The sequence below is a fragment of the Aquarana catesbeiana genome, linkage group LG02, assembly GCF_042186555.1.
Source record: "Aquarana catesbeiana isolate 2022-GZ linkage group LG02, ASM4218655v1, whole genome shotgun sequence".
Classification (NCBI taxonomy): Eukaryota; Metazoa; Chordata; class Amphibia; order Anura; family Ranidae; genus Aquarana; species Aquarana catesbeiana.
The window spans coordinates 402164990-402183174 of NC_133325.1; the positions used below are offsets into that span (position 1 = coordinate 402164990).

Genomic DNA, 18185 nt, shown 5'->3' on the forward strand with positions numbered 1-18185 from the left:
GTTGGGCCTCTGTATGTGGCCAGGCTGTGTAAAAGTCTCACACATGTGGTATCGCCATACTCGGGAAGAGTAGCAGAATGTATTTTGGGGTGTAATTTTTGCTATATACATACTATATGTTATAAATTGACAACTTTGTGTAAAAAAAATGCGTTTTCATTTTTTTCCAGATTTTCCAAAAACTTCTGGAAAAAAATGAACCATTCAAAAGACTCATTATTCCTCATAGATTATACGTTGGGGTGTTTGCTTTCCAAAATGGGGTCATTTGTGGGCAATTCCATTGTCTTGGTGCTTGTAGAAGGCCTGAAGGTGCTACTTTAATGTTGGTCCTTTTTATGTGGCCAGGCTGTGTAAAAGTCTCACACATGTGGTATCGCCATACTCGGGAAGAGTAGCAGAATGTATTTTGGGGAGTAATTTGTTGTATGCATATGCTGTGTGTAAGAAATAACCTGGTAATATGACAATTTTGTAAAGAAAAAAAAAATCTTCATTTTGCAAAGAATTGTGGGGAAAAATTACAACTTAAAAAAACTCACCATGCTACTTACTTAATACTTTGGAATGTCTACTTTCTAAAAAGGGGTCATTTGGGGGGTATTTGTACTTCCCTGACTTGTTAGTGTCTCAAGAAATGACATTCACCTGATGTACTGAAGGCCTGATCAGATGTGATCATTTTTCAGTGATTGGCACCATAGTTTGTAGACTCTATAACTTTCACAAAGACCAAATAATATACACTAATTTGGGTTATTTTTACCAAAGATATATATAGCAGTATAAATTTTGGCCAAAATTTATGAAGAAAAATGACTGATTAGCAAAATTTTATGACAGAAACAAAGAAAAAAGGCATTTTTTCACAAAATGTATGGTCTTTTTCTATTTATAGCACAAAAAATAAAAAACCTACTAGTGATTAAATACTACCAAAAGAAAGCTCTATTTGTGTGAAAAAAAGGACGCAAATTTCATATGGGTAAAGTGTTGCATGACTGAGTAATTGTCATTCAAACTGTGAGAGCGCTGAAAGCTGAAAATTGGTCTGGGCAGGAAGGGGGTGTAAGTGCACTGTATTGAGCTGGTTAACTACTTCTCACCCGGCCAATGTACATAAACAGCCGGGTGGGCGCTCTCTCCTTCTGAGTGGACATTCAGGAACATCCCTCAGAAGGAGGGGGGTCGCACGGTCCCGGTGTGCTCATGTCACCCGGACACGGTGCATCTCCGATCGGCAGGAGGCCTCTGTGATTGGCCCTCCTGATCACATGTCCAATCACAGCTGTCATGTCATGTAAACACAGAGCTGGATGCTAGGCAATCAGCTCTCGTCTCCTCACACAGAAGTTGTCGGTGAGGAGAGGAGAGGGGATCGCTGCAGCCGGCTGGTGATCAATGAGTATGAGCTGTTTTTTTACAGCTTTTTACTCACTGATCACCAACCTAGTGTCACCACACAATGTAAAACACACATGTCCCCACGCAATGTCCCCAAAACACATGCCCCCAAAACACATATCCCCAAAACACATGTCCCCAAATAATAAAAACACCTGTCCCCCACATATGTCCCACTAAAATCACATGTCCCAATGATTATCTGCACACATATGTCCGTGATCACCTGCGCACATGTGTACATGATCATTTGCGTACATCTGTCCGTGAGCACACGAACCCATTATTATACACTTAGAACAAAAAGAACTGTGCATGGGATGCACATGGGGGTCGCCCCTTAGGACTTTAATGGCAAATGGTGTGTTCAAGTATAGAGAGTAGATTATATAAAATGCACAAAAGTGCCAATTTTATTAGGTTGTAGAAAAAATAGAAAAATACAAATACGGATACAATTATACAATATACGTATTCATTAAAATATACACATCATTTATCAACCCAGTGCTTACAACCCACAGCCTATGTCGTTAAAGGTCAGACGGATGGATTTACAGCACATATCTCGACATGTTTTGGAAATTGGTATGTATTATTCCTTCATCAAGGGATTTACAGTTGGGTGATCAAATCTTTATCTGTAATGTGAATTTCAACATGGTAAAATAGCAACATAATATATGGAGCTACTGTGGAGTATTGGTCATACCAAAAATATTATAGAGTATTTAGGCTAGTTATACTTACATAAAAGGTTCATAGAGAATCAAACATGACAAAACAAAACAGGAACCAGAAGTTAGAACAGGCTGGCTGGGAGGTCCACAAGGATATGAGATGGGCAATTCTAGGTACAGGACCGGATGTCGCAACACATTCACAAGAGGCGCCTGATTGAAGTCTACATAATCAAATAGTAGAGGAAAAAAGGAATATATAAGTTAATCCCGAAAGGAAGCTGGGGAAAATTTGCCAGGCTGAAATATAGGGACATAGGGATGTTCAATCCCATTGAATTAGTAACAATAGTAATCTAATTACCTTTTAGCTTCACATGTTCACAAGAGACGCAATATTTCAGCCTGGCAAATTTTCCCCAGCTGCATTTGGGATTAACTTATATATTTCCAAAACATGTCGGGATATGTGCTGTAAATCCATCCGTCTGACCTTTAACGACATAGGCTGCGGGTTGTAAGCACTGGGTTGATATATCTATCTTGTATAACTCGATGTGTGTATTTTAATGAATACGTATATTGTATAATTGTATCCATATTTGTATTTTTCTATTTTTTCTACAAACTAATAAAATTGGCACTTTTGTGCATTTTATATAATCTACTCTCTATACTTGAACACACCATTTGCCATTAAAGTCCTAAGGGGCGACCCCTGAGTGCATCCCATGCACAGTTTTTTTTGTTCTAAATTTAATTAAGGATGTTGGCAGTATCTTATACATATTCATTTCTTACTGTACTTCTTATCTATTATACACTTAACGGAATTTTTTTTAACAAAAACATGTAGCAGAATACATTTTGGCATAAATTTATGACAAAATTCGATTTTATTGGATTTCTTTTAAAACAGAAAGAAGAAAATATTGTTTTTTTATTTCCGTTCTTTTTTCGCTAATATCACAAAAAATAAAAAAACGGAGTCATGAATAAATAACACCAAAAGAAAGCTCTATTTGTGCGAACAAAATGATAAAAATGTAATTTGGGTATAGCGTAGCATGACCGCACAATTGTCATTGAAAGTGCGAGAGCGCTGAAAGCTGAAAATTGGTCTTGGAAGGAAGGGGGCGAAAGTGCCCAGTGTTGATGTGGTTAAAGAACCAAAAAAGGCCATCTAGTGGCCAAGCATGGGAAATACAACTCCAGCATGTAAGATACAATTTGTTAATAACATACAGTCAGGTCCATAAATATTGGGACATCGACACAATTCTAATCTTTTTGACTCTATATACCACCACAATGGATTTGAAATTAAATGAACAAGATGTGCTTTAACTGCAGACTTTCAGCTAAGGGTATTTACATCCAAATCAGGTGAACGGTGTAGGAATTACAACAGTTTGTATATATGCCTCCCACTTTTTAAGGGACCAAAAATAATGGGACAGATTAACAATCATCCATCAAACTTTCACTTTTTAATACTTGGTTGCAAATCCTTTGCAGTCAATTACAGCCTGAAGTCTGGAACGCATAGACATCACCAGACGCTGGGTTTCATCCCTGGTGATGCTCTACCAGGCCTCTACTGCAACTGTCTTCAGTTCCTGCTTGTTCTTGGGGCATTTTCCCTTCAGTTTTGTCTTCAGCAAGTGAAATGCATGCTCAATCGGATTCAGGTCAGGTGATTGATTTGGCCATTGCATAACATTCCACTTCTTTCCCTTAAAAAACTCTTTGGTTGCTTTGTATGCTTTGGGTCATTGTCCATCTGCACTGTGAAGCGCTGTCCAATGAGTTCTCAAGCATTTTGCTGAATATGAGCAGATAATATTGCCCGAAACACTTCAGAATTCATCCTGCTGCTTTTGTCAGCAGTCACATCATCAATAAATACAAGAGAACCAGTTCCATTGGCAGCCATACATGTCCATGCCATGACACTACCACCACCATGCTTCACTGATGAGGTGGTATGCTTTGGATCATGAGCAGTTCCTTTCCTTCTCCATGCTCTTCTCTTCCCATCACTTGTACAAGTTGATCTTGGTCTCATCTGTCCATAGGATGTTGTTCCAGAACTGTGAAGGCTTTTTTAGATGTTGTTTGGCAAACTCTAATCTGGCCTTCCTGTTTTTGAGGCTCACCAATTGTTTACATCTTGTGGCGAACCCTCTGTATTCACTCTGGTGAAGTCTTCTCTTGATTGTTGACTTTGACACACATACACCTACCTCCTGGAGAGTGTTCTTGATCTGGCCAACTGTTGTGAAGGGTGTTTTCTTCACCACGGCAAGAATTCTTCGGTCATCCACCAAAGTTGTTTTCCGTGGTCTTCCGGGTCTTTTGGTGTTGCTGAGCTCACGGTGCATTCTTTCTTTTTAAGGATGTTCCAAACAGTTGATTTGGCCACACCTAATGTTTTTGCTATCTCTCTGATGGGTTTGTTTTGTTTTTTCAGCCTAATGATGGCTTGCTTCACTGATAGTGACAGCTCTTTGGATCTCATATTGAGAGTTGACAGCAACAGATTCCAAATGCAAATAGCACACTTGAAATGAACTCTGGACCTTTTATCTGCTCCTTGTAAATGGGATAATGAGGGAATAACACACACCTGGCCATGGAACAGATGAGCAGCCAATTGCCCCATTACTTTTGGTCCCCTAAAAAGTGGGAGGCACATATACAAACTGTTGTAATTCCTACACCGTTCACCTGATTTGGATGTAAATACCCTCAAATTAAAGCTGTAAGTCTGCAGTTAAAGCACATTATTATTATTATTTGTTTAATTTCAAATCCATTGTGGTGGTGTATAGAGCAAAAAGATTAGAATTGTGTCGATGTCCCAATATTTATGGACATGACTGTATGTGCCAAATATCTAAGAAACATTTTCCTATACAGAAAATGAATATATTAAGGCAGGGATATCTGAGAGGCTACGCAATTCCATGCATAAATGAATAACAAAAAACTATTATACAAAAATATATACAAAGTATCATCTTGTAATACCAAATTAGGAAAAACTATCATAAATATGCACAGTCTTAAAATTCTCCTTCACAGGCAAAAGAGAAATTAAATGGCTTATAGGAAGGGTAATGGACTCGTTCAGTCCAGGATGTTTCATAGCTGATACGGTGTGGATTCGTTTGGTCTCACGCTGCAGAACAAGTTTATCAACATCACCCCTTATCTCATGTACAGGTATATGTTCAAGGGCAAAAAATGTTATTTTAGATAAATTAAAACTATGCTAAAGCCCCATATGTCGGCTGATTGGAGTTTCCATTTTCTTTTTTGAGACCAAAGACACATGGTCTCTGACCCTATGAAAAAAAGGTCTTTTAGAAGGCCTTGCTCTCGCATTCCATGTAATAAACTATTCTGATAGATTGACAATCAGCATAGAACTTGGGCTTATATATTTCTCCATTGGGAAGCTTTATCTGACCAACATTCATCATGTACCTGCAAAAATTGCATTTTCCACACGACCCAGTACCCGTACGTTTTCGAGCATGCTGTGGGAAACTTGTAGTTAAATGACTATGGACAAGTTGATCCCTAAGAGTCCACACCTTATCAGCTATGAAACATCCTGGTCTGTATGAGTCCATTACCTACAAACCCTTCCTATAAGCCATTTAATTTCTCTTTTGCCTGTGAAGGAGAATTTTAAGACTGTGCATATTTAGGATAATTTTTCCTAATTTGATATTAAAAGATGATGCTGTGTTTGTATATATTTTTGTATAATAGTTTTTTGTTACTCATTTATGCATGAAATTGCAAGGCCTCTCAGATATCCCTGCCTTAATATATCCATTTTCTGTGTGGGAAAATGTTCCTTAGATATCTGGATCATATGTTAACAAATTGTATTTTACATGCAGGGGTTGTATTTCCCATGCTTGGCCACTAGATGGCCTTTTTTGGTTCTTTAAGAGGTTCATTGTTTGGTGATAGGTGACCACATGGATGCCCAGGGTGTCACCGTCATTCCCCTTATAAGGTTTCCTTTGTGGGCGATTTGGCGCTGGTGCCATTGGCCACTTGCTCAGCGTGCCCCATAGCAGGATTCTGCCCTTTGCCCTAATTTCCGTAGGGGCTTGGGCGGGTTTGAGTGGTAAGGACTGTGCAGCCTGAAGCCACTCCCTGCACTGGGCAGATTTTCTAACATTGCGCCTCTGCTTTTCTCACGTCTAGACGTGACGTCACTTCCGGCGCGGCTTGCGCATGCGCAATGGATGTTCTAGGCATCCGCGCTTCCCTCTGCTCCCTTGCACACCGGAGGAAGTGGAGGGGGCATAAAAAGGCCCCTTAGCCTGCCATTTTTGCAGCGGCCTGATACTGGAGGGAAGAGATATGTGTGGTACCAACTTGTGAAGGTAAAGAAAAAGTTTGGTATTGTTTCAATCCTTCCTCTTTCTGATTAAGGGTGGAGTGGATTGTATACTGCTGAACTGTTCTTTCTCTCATTTGTTGTTAATATAGGATTATTACCAGTTTGTGAATCTCATTCTGGAAGTTTCATTTTTTCAACACAAGACAACCGAGAGTTTCCCCTTTTTGGAATGAATATGTTAGAATATTGTGTTATAGACTCTGGATTTTCTGGTAGGTTCAACTTATAGGTTGTATTATGTGTATGTGCATATATGCATATGTATATATGTTTGCCAATTTGTTTCTTGTATTTACATAATGATGGCCTTTCAAATAATATCTTCCCATAGCCATAGGCCCATTGCCATTGGAGTCCCTATGTCCCCCTCTGTGGTGCACCAGATATCTCCAGATTATCATTGTCCTCTAGACAACTGAGCCGTAAACCTTTATTGATAGGATATCTATTATATCAGGTAGGTATATGCTGAAATTGGCCTTCTGGTTCCATGCTCTATGAAAGTTTTTCATGCGTTTATTATCTGTATTAAGATATTATATAATATACATCAATTGTGTATGTCTCTAATATATTGTTTTCAATTCATAGTGACCATACAAGCAGTACTGAAGAAGCCATTGTATGGCGAAACATGTAGAGCAAGAAAATACTGCTGTTTCATCTACAATATGGTTACTGTATGGTGATATCCTGATGTTTTTATGTATAAATAAATTTGATATTTTTATATATTGATCTATTTCTGATCTATTCTTGGCACCCTAAAAATCCCATTATGTTCCTCTTATTTATGCTCTGTGCATTGTTAGTGACATCACTAGGGCAGGGGGAAGGAAGCAAGTCTCAGTCAAGTCCCACTAAGGCAGTGGTTCTCAAATCCTGTCCTCAGGACTCACTAACAGGCCAGGTTTGCAAGATAACTGAAATACATCACAGGTGATATCATTTGATGCTCAGAGATTGCAGCAGATGTGCATGGCAGACAACCAGCTTCTAACCTCAGCTTGTTCAATAAGGCTTTGACAATAAAGCCAGGAAGCTGATTGGTTTCTATGCAGAGCTGCACCAGATTTTGCATGCTCTAGTTTTAGTAAATCCCCCCCCCCCCTTTCTGTCATCACTTTTCAGGCTGCTCACATAAATAAAGTATTTGCAATTAACACTTAGCAATTCATTATGCCTTTTGTCAGTAATAGTGATGCAGTTGTCTTCACCCACTGACACTCCTGGGTAATCCACGCTGCTCCCTCTCATCCTCTCCTGGCCCACCAGGGTGTCTGGCTGCTGCCCGCAAAGCCTCCAGTGCTCTGTGAGTGACAGCAGGGAGCAGGCTAAGTTTACTCTGCCTGTGCCGAATTGGAACTCACTCTTGACACTGATGATATGCAGGCACTCTACCACACACAGCTTCAGGTGTTGGACGTTTCATAGGCAGCAGTCAGTCTCCTTTTTTCCCACAAATAGAGCTTTTTTTTGGTGGCATTTGATCACCTCTGCGGTTGTTATTTTTTGCGCTATAAACAAAAAAGACTGACAATTTTGAAAAAAACAATATTTTTTACTTTTTGCTGTAATAAATATCCCAAATAAAAAAAAATATTTTCTTCATCAGTTTATACCAATATGGATTCTACATATTTTTGGTAAAACAAATTGCAATAAGAGTATATTGATTGGTTTGCGGAAAAGTTATAGCGTCTACAAAATATGGGGTCGATTTATGGCATTTTTATTACTATTTTTTTTTTTACTAGTAATGGCGGTGATCTGTGATTTTTAGCAGGACTGTGACATTGTGGCAGACAGATCGGACACTTTGATACTTTTTTGGAACCAGTGCCATTATTACAGTGATCAGACCTAAAAATAGCCACTGATCACTCTATAAATGACACTGGCAGGGAAGGGGTTAACACTAGGGGGTGATCAAGGGGTTAAGTGTGTCCTAGGAAGGTGTTTTTAATTGTGGGAGAAGTGGACTGACTGGGATTATAGAAAGATCACTGTTCCTGATCACCAGGAACAGACGATCTCTCTCTACTCTCCTGTCAGAACGGGGATCTGCTTTGTTTACACTGGCAGATCCCTGTTCTGGCTCTCTGTGGAGCGATCGCGGGTGGCTGGTGGACATCGTTGCCACGTGCATCGGCTCTGGCGATGCGCCTGCTATAGCTATTGCATGGAGCGCCGTACCGGTACGGTGATTCGTGCAATAGAGCCGCCCTGCCACACAGGATCACAGCAGAGTAACCCAAGAAGAGGAAAATCTGGGCCACTCTGTGCAAACCCCTGCAATAGAGCATGTTTGTATAAAGTATAACATGTTTGTTATTTTTATAGGAAAAAAAATGAGACTTTAGTATCACTTCAAGAACAGGTTGATTGCTGTCTAATGAGTAGACTGACACTTATCTTGTGAAGTCACAGTGCATTGCATTCACAATATGATGATGAAGTAGATCTTTTACTACGTCAGTACAGTGCCTTGAAAAAGTATTCATACCCCTTGAAATTTTCCACATTTTGGCATGTTGCAACCAAAAACATAAATGTATTGTATTGGGATTTTATGTGATAGACCAACACAAAGTGGCACATAATTGTGAAGTGGTAAGAAAATGATTAATTTAAAAATTTTTTACTAAAAAATTTCTGAAAAGTGTGGCGTGCATTTGTATTCAGCCCTCTTTACTCTGATACCCCTAACTTAAAGCGAGGTTCCACTATCTCCAAGATTTTTTTTTTTTTGGCAAAATGACAATAAATATGCTCTATGAATATAGAACTCACTTGTTCGGTTTTTAAAGATGAGTGCTGTCTGTTTTCTCCTAATAAAGAAACTTATAAATTACGATCCAGACGGTTGTCATCTTGCCTGTGGGCATGTGAAGCCCCCAGGCATCCTCTTCCGGGATACGGTGCTGCTGATCAACCAGCATGCACCGCCCGTTCTGTTCCCGATCTCGCGCATGCGCAGTAGATTGACATCGCAGCGCCGTCAACAGCTCCGGTTGCCATCACAACGAGTGGTGTCATAGGAAGTCCCGCCCCGTTGTGATGGCAATGACGTCACTCCCAGGATTGAAATCTCAAGATAACTCTCGCAACAGGCTGCCGCACTGACTCCTGGGAACAATGACACAAGCTCCCAGGAGCCAGTGCGGCTAAGAGGAAGTGACGATTTAGCCACAGGAAACACGCCCCTATCCGCAGCCTGTACATCCTGGAAGACACAGATACTATCAACAACAAAGGTACAGTATAAAAAAAAAAAAAAAGTGCCGTTTTGTCATTAGGACATTGCGGTAATCCTCTGCAGCTAGTGTTGTAAAATCGGGTGGAGATCCGCTTTAAATCTAGTGGAACCAATTGCTTTCAGAGGTCACCTAATTAGTAAATAGAGTCCATCTTTGTGTAATTTAATCTCAGTATAAATACAGATGTTCTGTGAAGCCCTCAGAGGTTTGTTAGAGAACCTTAGTGAACAAACAGTATCATGAGGGCAAGGAAGACATCAGACAGGTCAGGGATAAAGTTGTGGAGAAGTTTAAAGTAGGGTTAGGTTATAAAAAAATACCAAGCTTTGAACATCGCATGGAGCACTGTTCAATCTATCATCTGAAAATAGAAAGAGTATGGCATAACTGCAAAGCCACCAATACATGGCTATCCACCTAAACTGAACGGACAAGGAGAGTATCATTCAGAGAAGCTGGTAACTCTGGAGGAGCTGCAGAGATCCACAGCTCAGGTGGGAGAATCTGCCCACAGGACAACTATTAGTTGTACACTCCACAAATCTGGCCTGTATGAAAAAGTAGCAAGAAGAAAGCCATTGTTGAAGAAAGCCATAAGAAGTTCTGTTTGCAGTTTGCGAGAAGTGTGGGGAAACAGCAAACATGTGGAAGAAGGTGCTCTGGTCAGAGGAGACCAAAATTGAACTTTCCTGGCCTTACTCACGTCAGCACACAACAGGTTAACACCTCCTCTGGAGCCCCACAGGACCACTTCTTCCTAGCAAAATAAATGACAACCCCTCCCCCAACATAAGTGTTCTTCTTTTTTGGTCATGCTCCAAGCCACCTGTTAATTGCAGTTGGTAAGTTCTTTGTTTGCTGCAGTATATCCCCCCCCTGCTGACCCTACCCCTCCACGTTTAGCCTCTCATGGAGTTGGAAGACTCTGAATGTTGGATGGTAAACCCTTCTAAAAACTGGGTGCCCTTTGTGCCAGGGTCAGGGGCAAAATGATACTTAAACAGCATTGACATTGTACAGGTGTGATATTATAAAAGCTCTGCAATGTCATCATTGCCTCTCCCTTGGGGTTTTTTCCTCTCTTTTATATGCAGCTAGCCGCACTGCTCTCCTGGCTTTATTGTCTGTCTGAGAGTGGCTATGAATGATGTCACAGGGGGCAGGAAGATGGGCAGCACAGGATGGAAACTGCCAGTCGCCATGCAATGGCGTAAATGATCTTGGAGGTCTGGTCTGTAGTTGAGAGGGCTTCTCTCCCTCTCTCTCTGCAGTCCTGCCAGGTAAAGACTTGTCTCAGACTCTGACTGAGTCTCCTGTCTGCCTCTGGATGTGCTGTTCTGGCTCCCCTGCTGTGCTATGTACTTCTGTGGGTTTGACGGTCTGACTGGTTTTGTCTCAGACTCTGACTGTGTCTGCTGTCTGCCTCTGGAAGTGTTGCCTGAGCTCACCTGCTGCTGCCTCTGAAGTGAATGGATGAAGGCAGATGGGGCCTAAAGAGACAGTTTACCCGTTTTTTTAGTGACAGGTAATATGATTTTCTTCGTATATTTTGTGCAAATATGAGCTTGCCACACCTGTTAGTGGCACAGAAGACTAGCAAAGGTAGGAGGGGGCAATGTGGGACATGTTTTTTTTTTTTAAGAGTGCTCAAGAAAATTATGCAAATTAAGGTGTTTTGCATTATTTTAGGAGCAGAAACCCTGAACCCAAATGCTCCAAAAAGCATAAGACCCGCCAACGATCATGACCAGGACCCAACAGAGTCCTCCACAGGGTGACTTTTATGCTCCCCAAGAACCCCATGTGGCACATGTATTAATGTCAGCATGACAGGAAATGCCTCGCCCAGCTCAGGGTGCATTCTGGGCCTGCATACAGTCTGCAGTGCCAGAGAAATGACATTGCACAGGTTGCCTCACAAGGATGTGGTTGTGCAAAATTCTAAGCCCTATTAAGGCATCTATAGCAGAAAGTATGCTGCATATATGCATGCCACAAGCAACACAAATAAAGAGCGTAAAGAGCTTGTTGATGAAGGATACAAGGAAGAGGGGCGCCACTGAATATGTATCAAATTAAATTTATTATTAAAAAACAATATCCACTCACATGTAAAACTGAAGTGTAGATCTCAGGTACATCTCATGACACAAGAAGGAGCGGAGGACTACAAGTGGCAGCAAGTCCGAATGCACTAACGTCACCTCTCATAGGCTGAAGATGAGCTGCACTGAGCCAATTTTGTAGACCATAAACACACCACAAACAGTTGCCATTTCCCGCAATGGATCAACAATATCCCTAAGGGTCAGTTCTGTCAACGAAAATAGCTCCCCGCAAAATCCGATCCAGACGCACTGTCTTGGACAAGCCCATATTAATTCCACTAATTGGGATGTTCCAGTGCCGCAAATCCTTATGCAAAACGTGCCAATACGTACAACATGGTAAAAAGTCATTCACCACTAAGGGTGTCACTCATACACTGAAGGACTTCTACAACTGCTCCTCAGACTTTGTAGTTTATGGACTTACCTGCCTTTGCGGCCTACTATATGTAGGCCGCATTATACCAGCTCTCAGGACCAGGTTTGGGGAGCATATTAGGTCAATCGAAAGTGGCATTGACCCATTAAAGGTGGCCCACAGTGTGCCTAAATACTTTACCCGAGCCCACCAACAATCCACGAAAGGGCTTCAAGTTTGGGTAATTGAACAAATCCCCAATTCTCTTCCAGCTGCAGAGCGATTCAAAAAAACTCTGCGCTAGAGAAACTTACTAGATTTATCATTTAGATGTCCTTTCACCAGGTGGAATGAATAAAGGTATAGAAATTTCCACCATCATATTAACCCACCTTTCATCTGTGTTAGTATACGTCCGCCTATCTTTGTTTCCCTTTTTTTTTTTTTTTTTTTTAAATTATATCTCTTATATATACATGTTTTTATGGTACTAATTTCCATATTAATACATTTGGTATGTGTGTGCGTTTGCATGCATTTTAAATGCGTGTAGACACATATACATATGCGTTTTATTACCACATTTTATCCCAGCATGTTTTTATAGTATTGATTTCCATATCAATACATTTGGTATGTGTGTGCGTTTGTATGCATTTCATATGCGTGTAAACGCATATACATATGCGTTTTATTACCACATTTTATCCCAGCACATTGCAAGCTATTATATTATCCCACTTAATTATTTATATCATATATGTTTTGTATGTAGACCCATTCTGTCTTATATATTTATCATTTTCAGCATGCGTACCGCCTGCCAATTTATGTACGTCTATGTTTAATAATGTTATGGTGCTTTTTATATATCCCTACATATGTTATATAATTTTCATTGTATTTATGGATACTTCCCATGCGTGCGCATTGGTGCTCTGTGGGTTTAGCTTGTCCTCCTTTTTCTATTTTTCATATCCAGCATATATAATAACAGTTTTTATTTTTATACTTTATATATGTCCATTAGTTTATTTAGACTATATATACATATTTTTCTCCCCTACCAGTATTATATATACTCAGTCCGGACCAGCATACTATATCCATAGTTTTTATTTGCATATTATAGTATTACAGTATTTACATCTTCATTTGGTTAGTCTACTAATTTCATTATCACTTCCAACCTCCCCCTCATTGCCTCATCCAGCTCCGCCCTTGTGTCTTTTCCTTATTTAATCCCTCTCTATGGTATTCAGACTTTGTCTGCTGAGGAAGGAGCGCGACTTGCAAAGCATCCAAGTGCGCACGCTCATGAAACGCGTCCATTTTTGATGACGTTGTCCCCCTGTTGCCAGCCATCCACTGTGTTCCAAGCCTCGTTCTGAGGCCGCTCTTCTGGAGCCAGCGTTTACAACATTCGGAAGATCCCCAGTCGTCATACACAGCACGGATCTTGTCACAGGATGTGGGAACGTCATCTCAACTTTCTGATACCATGCTTTCCATTTATATACCACATGTGAGTTGATCCTACGTTGTCTATTAAATTGATCTTTAAAAAAACGACTGCACCCAGAGGCGCCTCTCCACTTGTGCTTTTTTCAGCTCCTTGGAATATGGTTTCTTCCCTTAATTGATGGCAGCCTTGTGTGCTTCCTGTGGACATTTTTTTCCCCTCTCCCAATACCACTACATAGCTGATTTGCCTGTGTATGCCAGATGGACTATATTGTCAATTACTAGCAGGTTTGTATTGGGACTTTTATGATCTCTGTGTTGATGCGCCTATACTTGTGTTAGATACTAGAAATTAATAATAACTAATAATTAAGACAGGAGCCTTCTGACCTGTTTCAGTTTGAAGGAATCGAATGGGTACATACACACCAAGAGCTTCAAGATGGAGTCCATGCAGACAGTTACAGGGATGGTTCAGCAGGAGGACCTGTTAGTGTCAATCGACCTGCTGACTCATACTTCCATGTACCAATCAATGCCGAGCACCAGAAGCATGTGAGATTTGTGGTGGCCAGATGTCACTTCCAGTGAAGGTGTCTGCCTTTTACAGAATTGGCACAGGCCCAGGAATCTTTTGAAGATCTTGTGGTGATACCTTGGGCCAGGTGGCACGTGAGGGTGTTTCAATTTGCCTTCTTTAGTCTATGAGCTGGGCTGTCTATGGATCAGAAAATATTTGTGCCTATACAAATTCAGCAAGAACTGGAATTTTGGAAATCGCCACTTCGGGGCATGCCTCTCAGCCCAGGAGATAGGATGATTCCGAAGCCAGATGCCAGTCTCTGGGGCTGGAGAGTCCACAATCTAAAGAATCAGGTGCAAGGCCATTGGACCACGGTGGAATGCAAACTCCCCAATCATCTTGAATGGAAGGAAGCCTTTTCTAGCATTGCAAGCCTTTCAGGATCTTCTTCAAGGGCCTGAGTAAAATTGATTGACAACAAGACAGTAGTAGCCTACATTGCCTGCCAACGAGACACTAATGCCCTGTACACACGGTCGGACATTGATCGGACATTCCGACAACAAAATCCATGGATTTTTTCCGACGGATGTTGGCTCGAACTTGTCTTGCATACACACGGTCACACAAAGTTGTCGGAAAATCCCATCGTTCTGAACGTGGTGACGTAAAACACCGTACATCGGGACTATAAACGGGGCAGTAGCCAATAGCTTTCGTTTCTTAATTTATTCTGAGCATGCGTGGCACTTTGTGTGTCAGATTTGTGTACACACGATTGGAATTTCTGACAACGGATTTTGTTGTCGGAAAATTTTATAGCAAGCTCTCAAACTTTGTGTGTTGGAAATTCCTATGGAAAATGTGTGATGGAGCCTACACACGGTCAGAATTTCTGACAACAAGGTCCTATCACACATTTTCCATCGGAAAATCCTATCGTGTGTACAGGGCATTTCCTGTTACATCTTGCATCTTGCTGGGCAGAGAACCACTTACAGCCAGTTAAGTTTGGTCTTCTTGCCAGGAAAGCAAAATCAACTTTTGGTTCGGTAAGGCAGAATTTTTTTCAACAAGTGCCTCAAACCAATATTGGCCCTATGGGGCTTTCCAGCAGTAATTCTCATAAAGACTCCACTGAACACACAGTTTCTGATATTTGCAACAGGATACCAATTCAAAGACTCCGTCATGCAAGATAAGTTCACAGTGCCATGGAATTTTCTGTTTGATCTCTCTCTGGTGTCCTTGAATATAAAGGTGCTTCTGAAAATGTGGACAGAACAAGTCCAGGCCATACAGGTCCTTTCCACCTACTGAGAAGGCTTTGGCTTTCATTGCTCCCCCAGATGTCATTAGCACCCCCAAACCTGTTTCTGGTCAAATTAAATATTTTATGGCAAGGTCAGTGACAGCACCCCAATCCAATGAGACTATTTTTAATAGCCTGGCTATGGAATACGCTAGACTAGAGGTGCAGGGATTCTCATCCAAGGTTGTTCATACCTTGGTGACCAGAAGATCATCCACAAATTCTACATATGAGAGGATATGAAAGAAGTTTGTTAAGTTTGCTCAGCAAAAGCTTTCTCTCCTGTGTTCTCTGCTCTAGCCAATATCCTGGACATTTTACAGTATCACCATTTACCAGAAATGGTAATACTACATCTATCTCCAAAATTCTAAAAATGTTAAAGTGGTATCCAGTTTCCAGCAAAACTGGGAAGTGGTCCCTCCGAGTTTTCACACGAGAGTCACTGCATGCACAGCAGGAAGACTTCAGTTCCTTACACATGGTCAAGTTACTAACATTGTACTTGGTCCAAAGAGGAAAGCGGACAATCTTTTCATTTAGCCATAAGGTCCTCAAGAGTCATCCATTGTTGATATACCAGGGTGATTAGATTGGCATGCAGTAATTAGGCCTTTCTGCTCTGGAACAATTGCAAGCTTATTTGACTAGAGGGGTGGCAGCCTTTGGGGCAGTTATGCCAGGATTGCTTGGAAGATATATGTAAGATGGCTAGCTTGAAGATCTTGTGCAGCCTTCATTCAACCTTACAATCTAAATGTTTTTTTTTTTTTGGCTTTAGCAGCTTTTCTTTGATTGGCAGTGTCTCTTTTCATTTGTTCTCTCGCACCCATTTATTCAGCTATGGTATATCCCATTGTGTGCTGACATGAAGTGGGCCAGGAAAACGGAAAATTGTTATCAAATACTTACCATAATTTTCCTTTAATGGCCCATCCTCACGTCATTCACAGGGCTCCCTCCCTCATGGCCTGTCACAGGTTAGGTTATCGAACACTTATGTTGGGGGAGGGGTTGTCGTTTAATTTGCTAGGAAGAGGTGGTCCTGTGGGGCTCCAGAGGAGGTGTTAACCCATTGTGTGCTGACGTAAGGATGAGCCAGAAAAGGAAAATACGGTAAGTAATTGATAACAATTTTCCGTTTTTTTGGCCTGAAAGCAAAACACTATGTGTGGAGGAAAACTAAAACTCACCCTGAACACACCATCCTCACCGTGAAACATGGTGGTGGTAGCATCATGTTGTGGGGGTGCTTTTCTTCAGCAGGGACAGGGAAGCTGGTCAGAGTTGATGAGAAGATGGATGGAGCCAAATACAAGGCAATCTTAGAAGAAAATCTGTTATGCCCCGTACACACGATCGGATTTTCTGACAACAAATGTCGGATGTGAGCTTGTTGGCTGAAAGTCTGACCATGTGTATGCTCCATCGAACATTTGTTGTCAGACTTTCCGCCAACAAATGTTGGCTAGCAGGTTCTCAAATTTTCTGCCAACAAAACGTTGTTGTCAGAATTTCCGATCGTGTGTACACAAGTCCGACGCACACAAGTTCACGCATGCTCGGAATCAAGTAGAAGGAGCCACACTGGCTATTGAACTTCTTGTACGTCACCACGTTCCCACATTTGTAACTGTTGCCCAACATTTGTGTGACCGTGTGTATGCAAGCAGGCCCGGATTTACTCCCTTTGCCGCCCCAAGGCCGGGTCCTTCAATGTCACTTGCCACACTGCCTGCCACCAGATGGGGATGTCACTTGCCACCAGATGGGGATGTCACTTGCCACCAGATGGGGATGTCCCTTGCCACCAGATGGGGATGTCACTTGCCACCAGATGGGGATGTCCCTTGCCAATGTTGCCATGCTGCCTGCCATCAGGAGAAGGGCGAAACAGCGGTACGGGCAATAGGAGATGTCATCTTTCTCCCACGCCGCCGCACCGCTGACACTACTAGCTAATCTCAATTTTTTTAAAAATGGCGCCAAACGGCGCAATCACGCTACTGCGCATGCGCCGCCCGGCCGAGCGATTACGAGCTTTCCCGAGCCGGGCTGGCGCATGCGCAGTTGTGTGGTCGGCTCGCGGACATTTTTTCTATGGGCACTGGTGCCCATAATAGACTTTAATGGGCAGCACGAAAGGGGGGGCGGCCGCGAAGTCGCTGCAGGAGCGGCGCCGCCCCTACACCACTGCCGCCCCGAGGCCTGGCCTCGGTGGCCTTGTGGCTAATCCGGCCCTGTATGCAAGACAAGTTGGAGCCAACAACCTTCAAACAAAAATCCATTTGTTGTTGGAAAGTCCGATCAAAGACTTGAGACTGGGGCAGAGGTTCACCTTCCAGCAGGACAATGACCCTAAACATTCAGCCAGAGCTACAATAGAATGGTTTAAATCAAAACATATTTGTGTGTTAGAATGGCCCCGTCCTAAATCTAATTGAGAATCTGTGGCGAGACTTAAAAATTGCTGTTCACAGACGCTCTCCATCCAATTTGACAGAGCTTGAGCTATTTTGCAAAGAAGAATGGGCAAAAATGTCACTCTCTAGATGTGAAAAGCTAGTAGAGACATAACCAAAAAGACTTGCAGCTGTAATTTCAGTGAAAGGTAGTTCTACAAAGTATTGACTCAGGGGGCTGAATA

At 41.7% G+C, this 18185-nt stretch overlaps 1 protein-coding gene across 1 annotated transcript in view; it reads right to left on the reverse strand.

The window, feature by feature from the left end:
• Positions 1-18185, reverse strand: part of HPCAL4 (hippocalcin like 4) — a 59921-nt gene that overhangs the window by 35453 nt on the left and 6283 nt on the right. The window lies entirely within an intron of this gene.